Source organism: Botryllus schlosseri, chromosome 13, assembly GCF_051294905.1.
Source record: "Botryllus schlosseri isolate E-star chromosome 13, Bs_hap1, whole genome shotgun sequence".
Lineage (NCBI taxonomy): Eukaryota > Metazoa > Chordata > Ascidiacea > Stolidobranchia > Styelidae > Botryllus > Botryllus schlosseri.
Window position 1 is genome coordinate 13,054,993 of NC_137248.1, and position 15,890 is coordinate 13,070,882.

Below are 15,890 nucleotides of genomic sequence, written 5' to 3' on the forward strand. Positions count from 1 at the left end.
ATTCCAAACATGACTACTCGCGATTTCCATGCTTATAGTGAATCGATATGAGCAAATAGATTAGTCCGGAGCTCATCGGAAAGGGATATGGACACTGGACAGTTTAACATGGGTATTTGGAGTTCAGTTAATTCATTACGACTATGCCATGGAATGCGGCCGTAGGCTACATGAGTAATCGAAATGCGACTGTGAATAGCAAAAAGGTTGGCCACCCCTGAAATAGAGATTATAGTCTATTGATCTCCATAGACTGAAATGATATGATAGGAAGCGATTTGCCGGAAAGTTAGTTACAAAATAACAAAACACATATATTGACGGATCAAGTGTTTCTGATAAGAATGTTTGCCCAGTCAATAGCACTTCAAACGATATCGCTGTTCGTAAATATCTATTCTAATGGATAAAAGAGGTCCCGCAGCTACAGTTCACATGTCGACTACTCCCAATGCTTGAGTTCTTATATCATGATTTATATAATAAACATTGACTAAAATATTGTCGATCGACATTTCAGTGATTTATGGCCACTGCGATTAGAATATCCTCCAATCTTATGTCTAGATTAGAGGTCGACCGATATTGATTTTAGCAGGCCGATACCGATACCGATTATTGACACACTCACAAGGCCGATAACCGATATTAATATGGGAGGAGCAGAGAATCATTTCGCCCAAATATCATATATTAGGGAAGATGGCACTTTTGTACATGCCACAGAAATCTGAACAGCAAACGAGAAGCTGAAATTAAAAAGAATTATTGCCGCATTGTACACGTGCATTGAAATTAGGGATAACCTGAAACGCAAAACGTGATACGTACAGTATTGCAGATCAGTCCGGTAGAGGTAGATTGTAATGCAGGAAGCGTAGATTATCTCCATGCTCACGCAGTTAAAATCGTCCTGCACGGGTAAATTTGTCAGGTATCGCCCCTTTGGGTAGTCGATTTCTTGGGGTTGAGAACACGGATTGAAAGGTCGATAATCGGTCGACCTTTAGTCTAGATCAGAAGTTCTCGGAGGGTGGGCCACAGAGCATTTTGAGGTGGGTCACAAAGCTATTTAGAAAATTTTAGCATTAATGTAAGTTTAGTTATATTTGTTGTGTTAAACGCTAGAAATAAATACATAAACTTTTCATCCCACTCTGATGAGACGTAGTGGCACGTATGGAGTCAGCATGTACAAGTCTAAAACGGAAAGGACAAACAACGGCCTTTTCAACTGGCTACGACAACCTACGGCTATCAGCAACTAAAGTAATTTAGAGTAGGCTATATGATAACTGGAAGGTAATGCTGAAGTAACCAAGTATTCCGGCAGGGTCATATGTCGTATGCAGTTGAAAGGGTGTAAAATAAACTCGGAATGAAGTGTAATTGATGTATAGATTTACTGTACTTCGGCAGGTCCTGTTATTGTAAGACAAAAATAGCCATAATTGAGAATTATTAGCAACTTCTGGTGAAGGTATACTGCACCACCGCAACGAATCGTAATGGATTGAGGATTTAGCGGGGGGGATTAATCTTTGGAGTCGGTTTAAAATGTCTGGCCTGGAAATCATTCAACATAAAGTAAGAGTCGCATGAATTGATTGTATCATTGGATTGAATATTCTGACATCGCAACTTCAGTTGGTTTGGTGCAAAACATGCAATGTACCTTGTACAGCATGCATATTAAAAATCTCTTTCTCCACATTTCTGTAGTACTAGCACCCCATTCATTAATGAATTGTTTGAAGCTGGCCCAGAACGATTATATTATTCCCACAATAGTGGAACGAAAACCCCAATCACACAGTGGATGCGGAGATTTGATCATTGTGTTTCGCGATGCGAATGGAGCAGCGGACAATCATAATATACACAGGTGTTTTAGCCAATGATCAAGCAGGGCCGTAACTGCCGCACCCAAGCCCCTATTGAGGGAGCTCGAAGGGGCCCGAGATTATTTCATTGGTCGTTTGTTGGGGGATATTTATTCAACTCGAAAATTTTCGTCGAGCTTCGTGCGATTTCATGTCCCGGGAGGTCTACATTGAAATATCATCAGTAAATTAAATGAAAAATGCAAATATTTTAGATAAATAGGCATATTGGCGCCGTCGATTATCACGAATTGAACAGGATCATGACACTTAAATAAAAGGTGAGCCACAGCACATTTTCAAACCGGAAAATGGGCCATGGGCAAGAAAGGGCTGAGAACCCCTGGTCTAGATCTTCATTTCGGCTTGCGCCCGGCTTGCACCCGGTCAGTTTCTATAGATTGGTAGGTTATCGATTTAAGGCAAGTTTTTGTTGCACTAAAATCGGGACAAAGTTGCACTTAATTTTGACAAAATTTGTAGTAAAAAGTTGCATTCATATTTTTTGCTGGATTAGTAGGATGTGAGATGCTCGAAAGGTTCTATTGAATAGTATATTCATATCGAAATGAACCCGGACATTTTTGGTTGACACTCGTCAGGGGTAATCGTAAGCAACTAGTAGAGAATTCAAAAGAATATCGTACATCAACAATCGTATCACAAAATATGACGTCACCAGCATGAGATGTCGAATACGAGAGCGTTAAATGTACTATTTTTAGATGATAGACGAACTCTTTTTGTTGACACGACCTTGGCTGGTGTAGTTTGATAAAAGTCGACTCCAAGGCACACAAGTGAAAGTGTGAACGACCCTTTTCGCGTACGTGAAATCGGTCGTCTCGATATTTTTCGCACAGGCGGGATTATCCAACAAGTGTTTGCCAATTGCAGAATTCATGGCCCTTGATTGTTCCGCATCAATTTTCACCGAGCGTGATGCGCCTGTTCTATTGAATCTAGGATACATGCTCATTTATGCTTTCCTGCAAGCGCTTTGACGTTCTTCCCACGTAGCCGAAAGGTTCCGTTGTATGACCTAGTTCCTGCAGAACTGTCAAACTTCTTACTTTGCCATTTCACGGACATTCTAGCGAGACCCCCAAAAATTGTATTTTTCCCAGTAAACAGCAAGAAAATTACGCGATGCAGGAATAATGTCCCCCAAAAAAGCCAAACAGCATAGCGCTAACCCCCTCCCCCTAAAACAAATCACATAGCTCTCCCCAAATCCCCTAGGTCTGCAAACTTGACCCAAAGTGTAACGGAAAAATTAATCCTGGCGACTTTAACAAAATCAATAACCTGAATAACATGACCCTCTGAAATTGAAATTTTCAACGGTCTCGCCTGGGCGTCCGTGAAATGGGAAACAATCTCAAATTTAAACGACAGAATTACTATAGCGATCTATTTACATGTTGTTCGGACACGGTCGTGCTTTGGTGGGGGTAGTTGAACTTCTTGCTTGCAAGCCATTGAGTCATAGATAACACAGTGAATATGCAGCTAACCTATCATATAACTCTTCGTTATGCAAATCTAAAAGGATAGAACCCTACTATAACTCGTTAATAGCATTTTTTAAATCACTCCTTTACATTTTGACGCAATATTCGATAACAGTTGCAGTAAAAATTGATTTGAAAAATAGAGAAAAGTTGCAACGAGTTGCACTTTAAAATCCCTTTAAACAGCTTGAAACATCATTCTTCATATATTCTGAGCATCTCTAGGAAGCTGTCGGAAGCTGTAAAAAAAGTTGAAAAAGTTGCAAAAACTTGTTCTATAGTTATCATTGATAAAACGAGTGACAAAAGTGCCTTTAATCAAAAGTAAAGGCTTTTGCGCCACGGACAATAAATAGTTAAGAGGCCATTTTATCGCAATCTCGTGGTGTCATAAAATAATGATATATTGATTAGGGATGGTGTGAACGTGAGGTTCACGTTCGCGTTCTGTGTGTGAACCTCAGAAATTTAGAGGTTCACGTTCACAAACGAACCTTGGTAGGTTCTGGGCAGTGAACCTTTTTGATAGATTGCCATTTTCACGTCATTATAACATCTTTCTTTGAAATTCTTTGCATTTCAACTTCGCACCATTCTATGCATGGCGCTGGCAGCATAAATGTCCCAGTGAGACCTATACTTTCCATGATCGGGTCTGCTCACCATCAGCTGGCAAAATGGCTTATTGACATTTTGGAACCGGTTCGGGAATTGTACGGCACGGAATGTGTTCGCGATTCGTTCACGTTCGCTGGTGAAATACGAAACCTGGATTTGCCGAATCCAGACGTGTTTCTGAGCTCATTTGATATCTCTAGTCTTTTTACGAACGTTCCGCTGCATGAGACTATTGATATTTGTGCCAACGCGCTGTACGGTGGTAAGTTACCGCCACCATCAATCCCGCGTAACGTCTTTGTTGAACTTTTACAAGCGGCAACTTGCTGCGTGGAATTTAGCTTTAACGAGGTCATGTTTCGCCAAATAGACGGCTTAGCCATGGGAAGTCCCCTGGGACCTATTTTGGCCAACATTTTCGTAGGGTATTACGAGGGCGAGCTTCTGTCCCAGCGTGAGTCCGCCAAACCACTATTGTACCGCCGATACGTAGATGATACATTTGTTATTTTCAGGAATGAATCGGAGTGTGACCAATTTCTCATTCGCTTAAACTCGCTTCACCCGGCCTTGCAATTCACAATAGAAAAACGCGAAACAATAACTTCATATTGTTAATTTATTCGCTAAAAGCTTTTCGACTAACTCTCATCAGTAGCGAACGTTAGTGATGGGGTGAATCAAATTCGAAATGTAAGAACTATTTTGTCTGTATGACGTAATAATAACAAAAACAAACAACTAGTAGACGGGCTAGATACGGTAGTAACGGTACAAAACAAACGTTAACGAGTACATATTCGGTTACAAATAACCGAAAACACAACACATAACATTAATGAAATATTCCAAGAGTGTAGAGGCGTTCCTTCTGGCGACAGAGAATCGGCTTTCGTAGCTTTATGATCGTAGATTCCAGGACCTTTAAATGAAAAAGAGAACGGCCACGAGCGAGTATAGAAAATTGACTGTCATTGTAATGATCAGCACATTCTGGATGGGATAAGAGATGCTGTCCAATAGCCGAATTACAAGCAGTAACTTGATCATAATCACGCAGTGTGTCAACAGACTGCGATGAAGGAGTTGGAGAAACATTATTTATTCTAATTTGCCGTGGGACATGCTGGCGAATTCTTTGCTGCAAGCGCTGAGACGTGCGACCTACATACCGACTGTCACATCGGCACGTGTATTCATATATTATGTTGCTTTGATTTGTCGCAGGTAGGACATCCTTTTGCGTTGCAGGCATCAGAGATTTCGTCATGAAGATTATCTGTGGTTCTACTTGTGAAAAACAATGGCTCACTGACGATTTAATTTGTTTTTCAAACCTGTTGGACACTTTCCCAATCCAAGGAAGATGCAAATAAACAGGACATTTTCTAGGTCCAAACGGTTTAACTTTTCTGAAATCTTTGAGTTTACGATCTATGGTCATTTTAATGATATGATCGGGATAACCATTTGACTGAAAGATTGACCGAATGTTCTCCAATTCAGAATCAAGTTTGACTTTACTACAAATCATCAGAGCCCTGTGTACCAGAGTTCTTATCAAATTTACTTTACGTTTTACTGGACAGAAAGAATCCCACGAAATGTATTGCCCACTGAATGTAGGCTTACGGTAAACTGATGTAACAAAATTAGCACCATTCGTAATGTTGATCTCGATGAGTCCGAAATCTCTATGTGTTCGTTTGATATATCTAGTTTATTCACGAACGTGCCAGTTCAAGAGACTATAGAGATTTGTGCCAATGAACTCTATGGTGGTGTCCTTCCATCTCCTCCATTCTCAAGGTCTTCTTTTGTTAAATTAATGCGATTGATCACTTGTGATGTCGAATTTAGTTTCAATAACACCATATATACACAGATCGATGGTGTTGCAATGGGATCGCCGCTTGGTCCCATTCTGGCTAACATTTTTGTGGGGTATCACGAAAAACGGTTATTCGAAGATATTGATCGACCATTAATGTATCAAAGATATGTTGATGACACCTTCGCCATATTTGAAAATGAATCCCAGTGTGATTTGTTTCTGAGCAAATTGAATGGTCTTCACCCATCACTGAAATTCACCATGGAAAAAGAGGTTAATAATTCATTAGCATTCCTTGATGTTGTAGTGGAAAAGACGGGTGCTAATTTTGTTACATCAGTTTACCGTAAGCCTACATTCAGTGGGCAATACATTTCGTGGGATTCTTTCTGTCCAGTAAAACGTAAAGTAAATTTGATAAGAACTCTGGTACACAGGGCTCTGATGATTTGTAGTAAAGTCAAACTTGATTCTGAATTGGAGAACATTCGGTCAATCTTTCAGTCAAATGGTTATCCCGATCATATCATTAAAATGACCATAGATCGTAAACTCAAAGATTTCAGAAAAGTTAAACCGTTTGGACCTAGAAAATGTCCTGTTTATTTGCATCTTCCTTGGATTGGGAAAGTGTCCAACAGGTTTGAAAAACAAATTAAATCGTCAGTGAGCCATTGTTTTTCACAAGTAGAACCACAGATAATCTTCATGACGAAATCTCTGATGCCTGCAACGCAAAAGGATGTCCTACCTGCGACAAATCAAAGCAACATAATATATGAATACACGTGCCGATGTGACAGTCGGTATGTAGGTCGCACGTCTCAGCGCTTGCAGCAAAGAATTCGCCAGCATGTCCCACGGCAAATTAGAATAAATAATGTTTCTCCAACTCCTTCATCGCAGTCTGTTGACACACTGCGTGATTATGATCAAGTTACTGCTTGTAATTCGGCTATTGGACAGCATCTCTTATCCCATCCAGAATGTGCTGATCATTACAATGACAGTCAATTTTCTATACTCGCTCGTGGCCGTTCTCTTTTTCATTTAAAGGTCCTGGAATCTACGATCATAAAGCTACGAAAGCCGATTCTCTGTCGCCAGAAGGAACGCCTCTACACTCTTGGAATATTTCATTAATGTTATGTGTTGTGTTTTCGGTTATTTGTAACCGAATATGTACTCGTTAACGTTTGTTTTGTACCGTTACTACCGTATCTAGCCCGTCTACTAGTTGTTTGTTTTTGTTATTATTACGTCATACAGACAAAATAGTTCTTACATTTCGAATTTGATTCACCCCATCACTAACGTTCGCTACTGATGAGAGTTAGTCGAAAAGCTTTTAGCGAATAAATTAACAATATGAAGTTATTGTTTCGCGTTATTCTGAAGTTCTGTACCACAAATCACTTGTTCAAATACTTTCGCAAAAGGTACAGTGACCAACAATTGGAGATCCTTAATAAGTTGGTAAGAACTCGGGGGAAAATTCGAAATCTACGGTATCATGTAGCCTTTCTTAAGGCTTGTATAAAGAAAAGAGTTGTACCAAAGTTTCTGAAGACGAGGATAGAGAAATCGCGTGCTCGCATCAACTCCAGGATTGAGAGTGCATTTTTACATGATGAGATCGAGAACAGCGTAAAAGAGATGAGTACCGTAACTCAACGTTGTGCCAAGCTTAAGCAGCAGGCAGTGCAGTTTTTATCTTATTTTGACCTGATACGGTTTTGTCGTTATATGGCCAAAATTGATGCACGTAAAGAGGATGAGAAGGTACGGCAGAATGAGCGTAACATCAACTTGCTTCTCAAGACACGATACGGTACCAAGGCAGTTGCTGGTAGTAAGGTTATTACCAACTTATCGGACTATGAGCTGAGTGACACAGATGAGTTGGTACTATCCCTTGGTCTTGATTTTTCTGTGCCACCGACAGAAATCAAGCGTGAGGAAGTCTTTGCTGAATTTGAGGTATTACTTGGACAATTGTCACATCATCACCAGAAATTTGATGATGAAAGCAGAGCAAAAGAACACAGTGAGAAAATTGTGGCCCTTAAAGCCAAACTAAGTAGCTTAGCGCATGGTTTTTGTGGAACTCCAATCGACAGAAGTGATTTCACGATGACGTCCGATTGTTACAGGAGCATCAGATCCCTGAAATCCAATAAGTCAATTCACATAACCAAACCTGATAAAGGATCTGGTGTAGTCATTTTGAATAAGTGTGACTACATTTCTAAAATGGATTCAATTCTCGGCGACAAGTCTAAATTTGAAATCCTTGGCCCTGCGTGTGACAATGACAACACCTCCAAGATAGAAGCTCGTATTCAGCGTCTACTATTGACCCTCAAGAAGGCGGGAAAAATCTCTTCTGCTGAATACGACGACATCAGACCCACTGGCTCTATTCGACCACGTATGTATGGTCTTCCGAAGACCCATAAATCGAATGTACCCTTACGTCCGATACTATCGATGGTTGGATCAGCGTATCACAAAGTCGCGAAGTGGATTGCAAGATATCTTGAGCCGGTGAGTTTGTTCTATGGTGGTAACTGCATTCGTGACTCGTTCACATTTGCTGATACCATTCGTAATGTTGATCTCGATGAGTCCGAAATCTCTATGTGTTCGTTTGATATATCTAGTTTATTCACGAACGTGCCAGTTCAAGAGACTATAGAGATTTGTGCCAATGAACTCTATGGTGGTGTCCTTCCATCTCCTCCATTCTCAAGGTCTTCTTTTGTTAAATTAATGCGATTGATCACTTGTGATGTCGAATTTAGTTTCAATAACACCATATATACACAGATCGATGGTGTTGCAATGGGATCGCCGCTTGGTCCCATTCTGGCTAACATTTTTGTGGGGTATCACGAAAAACGGTTATTCGAAGATATTGATCGACCATTAATGTATCAAAGATATGTTGATGACACCTTCGCCATATTTGAAAATGAATCCCAGTGTGATTTGTTTCTGAGCAAATTGAATGGTCTTCACCCATCACTGAAATTCACCATGGAAAAAGAGGTTAATAATTCATTAGCATTCCTTGATGTTGTAGTGGAAAAGACGGGTGCTAATTTTGTTACATCAGTTTACCGTAAGCCTACATTCAGTGGGCAATACATTTCGTGGGATTCTTTCTGTCCAGTAAAACGTAAAGTAAATTTGATAAGAACTCTGGTACACAGGGCTCTGATGATTTGTAGTAAAGTCAAACTTGATTCTGAATTGGAGAACATTCGGTCAATCTTTCAGTCAAATGGTTATCCCGATCATATCATTAAAATGACCATAGATCGTAAACTCAAAGATTTCAGAAAAGTTAAACCGTTTGGACCTAGAAAATGTCCTGTTTATTTGCATCTTCCTTGGATTGGGAAAGTGTCCAACAGGTTTGAAAAACAAATTAAATCGTCAGTGAGCCATTGTTTTTCACAAGTAGAACCACAGATAATCTTCATGACGAAATCTCTGATGCCTGCAACGCAAAAGGATGTCCTACCTGCGACAAATCAAAGCAACATAATATATGAATACACGTGCCGATGTGACAGTCGGTATGTAGGTCGCACGTCTCAGCGCTTGCAGCAAAGAATTCGCCAGCATGTCCCACGGCAAATTAGAATAAATAATGTTTCTCCAACTCCTTCATCGCAGTCTGTTGACACACTGCGTGATTATGATCAAGTTACTGCTTGTAATTCGGCTATTGGACAGCATCTCTTATCCCATCCAGAATGTGCTGATCATTACAATGACAGTCAATTTTCTATACTCGCTCGTGGCCGTTCTCTTTTTCATTTAAAGGTCCTGGAATCTACGATCATAAAGCTACGAAAGCCGATTCTCTGTCGCCAGAAGGAACGCCTCTACACTCTTGGAATATTTCATTAATGTTATGTGTTGTGTTTTCGGTTATTTGTAACCGAATATGTACTCGTTAACGTTTGTTTTGTACCGTTACTACCGTATCTAGCCCGTCTACTAGTTGTTTGTTTTTGTTATTATTACGTCATACAGACAAAATAGTTCTTACATTTCGAATTTGATTCACCCCATCACTAACGTTCGCTACTGATGAGAGTTAGTCGAAAAGCTTTTAGCGAATAAATTAACAATATGAAGTTATTGTTTCGCGTTATTCTGAAGTTCTGTACCACAAATCACTTGTTCAAATACTTTCGCAAAAGGTACAGTGACCAACAATTGGAGATCCTTAATAAGTTGGTAAGAACTCGGGGGAAAATTCGAAATCTACGGTATCATGTAGCCTTTCTTAAGGCTTGTATAAAGAAAAGAGTTGTACCAAAGTTTCTGAAGACGAGGATAGAGAAATCGCGTGCTCGCATCAACTCCAGGATTGAGAGTGCATTTTTACATGATGAGATCGAGAACAGCGTAAAAGAGATGAGTACCGTAACTCAACGTTGTGCCAAGCTTAAGCAGCAGGCAGTGCAGTTTTTATCTTATTTTGACCTGATACGGTTTTGTCGTTATATGGCCAAAATTGATGCACGTAAAGAGGATGAGAAGGTACGGCAGAATGAGCGTAACATCAACTTGCTTCTCAAGACACGATACGGTACCAAGGCAGTTGCTGGTAGTAAGGTTATTACCAACTTATCGGACTATGAGCTGAGTGACACAGATGAGTTGGTACTATCCCTTGGTCTTGATTTTTCTGTGCCACCGACAGAAATCAAGCGTGAGGAAGTCTTTGCTGAATTTGAGGTATTACTTGGACAATTGTCACATCATCACCAGAAATTTGATGATGAAAGCAGAGCAAAAGAACACAGTGAGAAAATTGTGGCCCTTAAAGCCAAACTAAGTAGCTTAGCGCATGGTTTTTGTGGAACTCCAATCGACAGAAGTGATTTCACGATGACGTCCGATTGTTACAGGAGCATCAGATCCCTGAAATCCAATAAGTCAATTCACATAACCAAACCTGATAAAGGATCTGGTGTAGTCATTTTGAATAAGTGTGACTACATTTCTAAAATGGATTCAATTCTCGGCGACAAGTCTAAATTTGAAATCCTTGGCCCTGCGTGTGACAATGACAACACCTCCAAGATAGAAGCTCGTATTCAGCGTCTACTATTGACCCTCAAGAAGGCGGGAAAAATCTCTTCTGCTGAATACGACGACATCAGACCCACTGGCTCTATTCGACCACGTATGTATGGTCTTCCGAAGACCCATAAATCGAATGTACCCTTACGTCCGATACTATCGATGGTTGGATCAGCGTATCACAAAGTCGCGAAGTGGATTGCAAGATATCTTGAGCCGGTGAGTTTGTTCTATGGTGGTAACTGCATTCGTGACTCGTTCACATTTGCTGATACCATTCGTAATGTTGATCTCGATGAGTCCGAAATCTCTATGTGTTCGTTTGATATATCTAGTTTATTCACGAACGTGCCAGTTCAAGAGACTATAGAGATTTGTGCCAATGAACTCTATGGTGGTGTCCTTCCATCTCCTCCATTCTCAAGGTCTTCTTTTGTTAAATTAATGCGATTGATCACTTGTGATGTCGAATTTAGTTTCAATAACACCATATATACACAGATCGATGGTGTTGCAATGGGATCGCCGCTTGGTCCCATTCTGGCTAACATTTTTGTGGGGTATCACGAAAAACGGTTATTCGAAGATATTGATCGACCATTAATGTATCAAAGATATGTTGATGACACCTTCGCCATATTTGAAAATGAATCCCAGTGTGATTTGTTTCTGAGCAAATTGAATGGTCTTCACCCATCACTGAAATTCACCATGGAAAAAGAGGTTAATAATTCATTAGCATTCCTTGATGTTGTAGTGGAAAAGACGGGTGCTAATTTTGTTACATCAGTTTACCGTAAGCCTACATTCAGTGGGCAATACATTTCGTGGGATTCTTTCTGTCCAGTAAAACGTAAAGTAAATTTGATAAGAACTCTGGTACACAGGGCTCTGATGATTTGTAGTAAAGTCAAACTTGATTCTGAATTGGAGAACATTCGGTCAATCTTTCAGTCAAATGGTTATCCCGATCATATCATTAAAATGACCATAGATCGTAAACTCAAAGATTTCAGAAAAGTTAAACCGTTTGGACCTAGAAAATGTCCTGTTTATTTGCATCTTCCTTGGATTGGGAAAGTGTCCAACAGGTTTGAAAAACAAATTAAATCGTCAGTGAGCCATTGTTTTTCACAAGTAGAACCACAGATAATCTTCATGACGAAATCTCTGATGCCTGCAACGCAAAAGGATGTCCTACCTGCGACAAATCAAAGCAACATAATATATGAATACACGTGCCGATGTGACAGTCGGTATGTAGGTCGCACGTCTCAGCGCTTGCAGCAAAGAATTCGCCAGCATGTCCCACGGCAAATTAGAATAAATAATGTTTCTCCAACTCCTTCATCGCAGTCTGTTGACACACTGCGTGATTATGATCAAGTTACTGCTTGTAATTCGGCTATTGGACAGCATCTCTTATCCCATCCAGAATGTGCTGATCATTACAATGACAGTCAATTTTCTATACTCGCTCGTGGCCGTTCTCTTTTTCATTTAAAGGTCCTGGAATCTACGATCATAAAGCTACGAAAGCCGATTCTCTGTCGCCAGAAGGAACGCCTCTACACTCTTGGAATATTTCATTAATGTTATGTGTTGTGTTTTCGGTTATTTGTAACCGAATATGTACTCGTTAACGTTTGTTTTGTACCGTTACTACCGTATCTAGCCCGTCTACTAGTTGTTTGTTTTTGTTATTATTACGTCATACAGACAAAATAGTTCTTACATTTCGAATTTGATTCACCCCATCACTAACGTTCGCTACTGATGAGAGTTAGTCGAAAAGCTTTTAGCGAATAAATTAACAATATGAAGTTATTGTTTCGCGTTATTCTGAAGTTCTGTACCACAAATCACTTGTACAATAGAAAAAGAACGCAATAACTCATTATCATTTCTGGACGTATTAGTTGAAAAGCGCAATACCAACAAATTTGAAACGTCTGTTTTCAGAAAACCGACATTCACAGGCCAATACCTTCGCTGGAATTCATTTAGTCCTCGGCGCAGAAAAATTAACCTCATAGGCACACTCGTGCATAGAGCGTTGATGATATGTTCGGGTAACAAACTGAGTTTAGAACTTGACCACATCCGAAAAATCTTACTTGATAACGGTTACCCTGAACACGTCATCAGCCGCGGCATGGAGAGGAAATTAACGCAATTCAACGCAGAAAAACGAACAGAGCCCACCGCACGAACAATAAAAGATGTTTATATCCATCTACCTTGGATTGGCCCCATTTCCACCCGCTTTGAAAAACAATTGATTTCTGCTGTCGGTAAATGTTACGATACAGTCAAAACCAATGTGATTTTTACAACAACACAACTGCTCCCTTCAACACGCAAAGACGTGCTTCCTGCACTTCAACAAAGTAATGTAGTGTACGAATATAGGTGCCACTGTGATTGTGGCTACGTGGGAAGAACGTCAAGACGTCTGCAGGACCGCATAAACCAACATGTCCCCAGATTTATCAGAACACGTGCGTCACGCGATGTGAAAAGCTCACCCTTAACTCATCCACTTAAGATTGATGCTGATCGATCAAAGGCAATTAATTCTGCCATCGGCAAACATCTGTTGGATAATCCGATTTGTGCGAATAATTATCGAGACGACCGATTTCGAATCGTAGGTCGAGGCCGTTCACAATTCCATTTGTGTGCCTTGGAATCAACTTTTATCAAAATACACCAACCAAAACTCTGTCAACAAAAGGAGTTCGTGTATCACCTAAAAATAGTACATTGAACGCTCTCTCATTCGAAATTTCTTGCTGGTGACGTCATATTTTGTGATACGATTGTTGATATACAATGTTCTTTCCAATTCTCTACTAGTTGCTGACGATTACCCCTGACGAGTGTCAGCCGAAAATATTCGGGTTCATTTCAATATGAATATACTATTTAATTGTATATTGAAGTTCTGTACCTCCACGAAGCTCTTCAAATCAGATACACTACAACAAATTCTACGACCGGAATAACCATACGTGGATCAGTCAACAGACAATCCAAGTTAAAGCTTACACTGCTATGTTCAGTCACATTTTTTAAATATCGTCTCTGGTGATCGTATCGAGGACACGTCAGTAGGAAATGTCCGACAGTTTCTGGTACGCTGCAAGTTTTGCAGAGACCACTGCCATGACATCTCATACGATGGAGATGAGAGTTCAATTTACAGTGTCCAGTTTGTAGTCGCAGTATAATTGATGATTCCCTCTGGATAAGATTTGTAGCAAATATCCTGATATGGTGTTATGTCGATGCGTTTTCGTTCTATGGATTAGGGGTGTCAAACCCACGGCTCGCGTAGCAATGCTGACTGAACGAGGAATAAGTGTATTATACAGTGGGGATGGTGCGAACGTGTGAGGTTCAAGTTCGCGTTCTGTGGGTGAACCTCAGAAATTTAGAGGTTCACGTTCACAAACGAACCTTGGTATAGGTCAGGGGTGGCCAACCTTTTCAGCCAAAGGGCCACATTCGATTGACGAACTACTGCGCGGGCCACTAGCCGCGCCAAGCGCGAAAATTTTCCGAAGTTCATAGGTCAATTATATTGTCACTTGACTATATTGCGGGCCTGCTGTATATCGCTGGGCTCAGTTTGCAAGGACTGGACTATTTGGCGCCTGAACATATCGTTATCGAAATCTTCGACCAACATGCGTCAATCATTTTGTGCCTAGGTTTCATAGTCGCAAACGCAAGGTCGCATATGCTGAACGACACTTTGTCTCGTAATCGCAAATATAGTTAGACTCTATCTGATACATTAGGAGTTCTTTCATTTTCACAAAGGGTTAACAATATTAAAAGCAAGAAATCAAGTGACAACATGTTGCGCGAAGCGTGTAGAAAATTTTTACTGTGGATAAATCTATCGCAAATTATTCTGCTTTATTGTAGTGTACGAAGTTCTACCAAAATGTGACTGGCCCATGGATCTGCCAATGCGTCGGAACTGATATTTTAGTCATCACATCTCAAGTGTTGCGGCCAGAACAATTAAATTTTTGGTTGACCTTGCAAGTTCACAATCAGTGCAATCTATTTTTGATAATATTACTAATTTCGGAAATTATCTCGCGGGCCACGGGTTGGCCGGTCCTGGTATAGGTTCTACACTGTGAACTTCATTGCAACATCTTTGGTTGAAATTTATTGCATTTCAACTGCGGGTCACTCGATGCATGGCGCTGGCAACATAAATATCAACACTAAACCAGCGTGTACCTTGACGATCTTAATAATTTCACCTGCTTTGTTACAAAAGTTTGCTCGAAATATCCAGCTTTCTGTTTGTTAATATTTAATGACTCTCTGCTGTGAGCTTGACCCGCAATCACGCAACACCAAGAGCGAATTACGCTACATGTAGGTCAGCGAATGATGATTATTCAGCCAATCAATGAAATTGATATCGTTGTCTGATGTAAAAAAAAATCTAGCAAGCGTACGGGCCCATCTCGATTTCATATGTTTATTCTATCATAATGACCAAATCCGCGCAGGTGTTGGCTACTGCTAATGTGGTAAAAGGTCTTGTGTACATTAATATATATCACTTCACTGAAATTACGCGTTGGAATTAGCTATATGACTTCACGTGACGTCATGAGATTCACGTTCGCGTTCGCACAGAACCTTTCAAAAAGGTTCGCGTTCACACGAACCAGAACCTTTCAGAGGTTCACACCATCCCTATTATACGGCCCATTTCTATTAAAATTAGTGATTTCAATTCTTAGATAGTTACTTCCCGAACATATTATTTCATTTGAATAAAAGTTCATATCTGTTACATTTGCGCTGCCTATATACGCAGTTGAGAGCTGTGAGGGATTTCAGAATATCCTTCACGTGGCAGAATATACTACGATAATTATCCCTACGTTGGGAATTCAT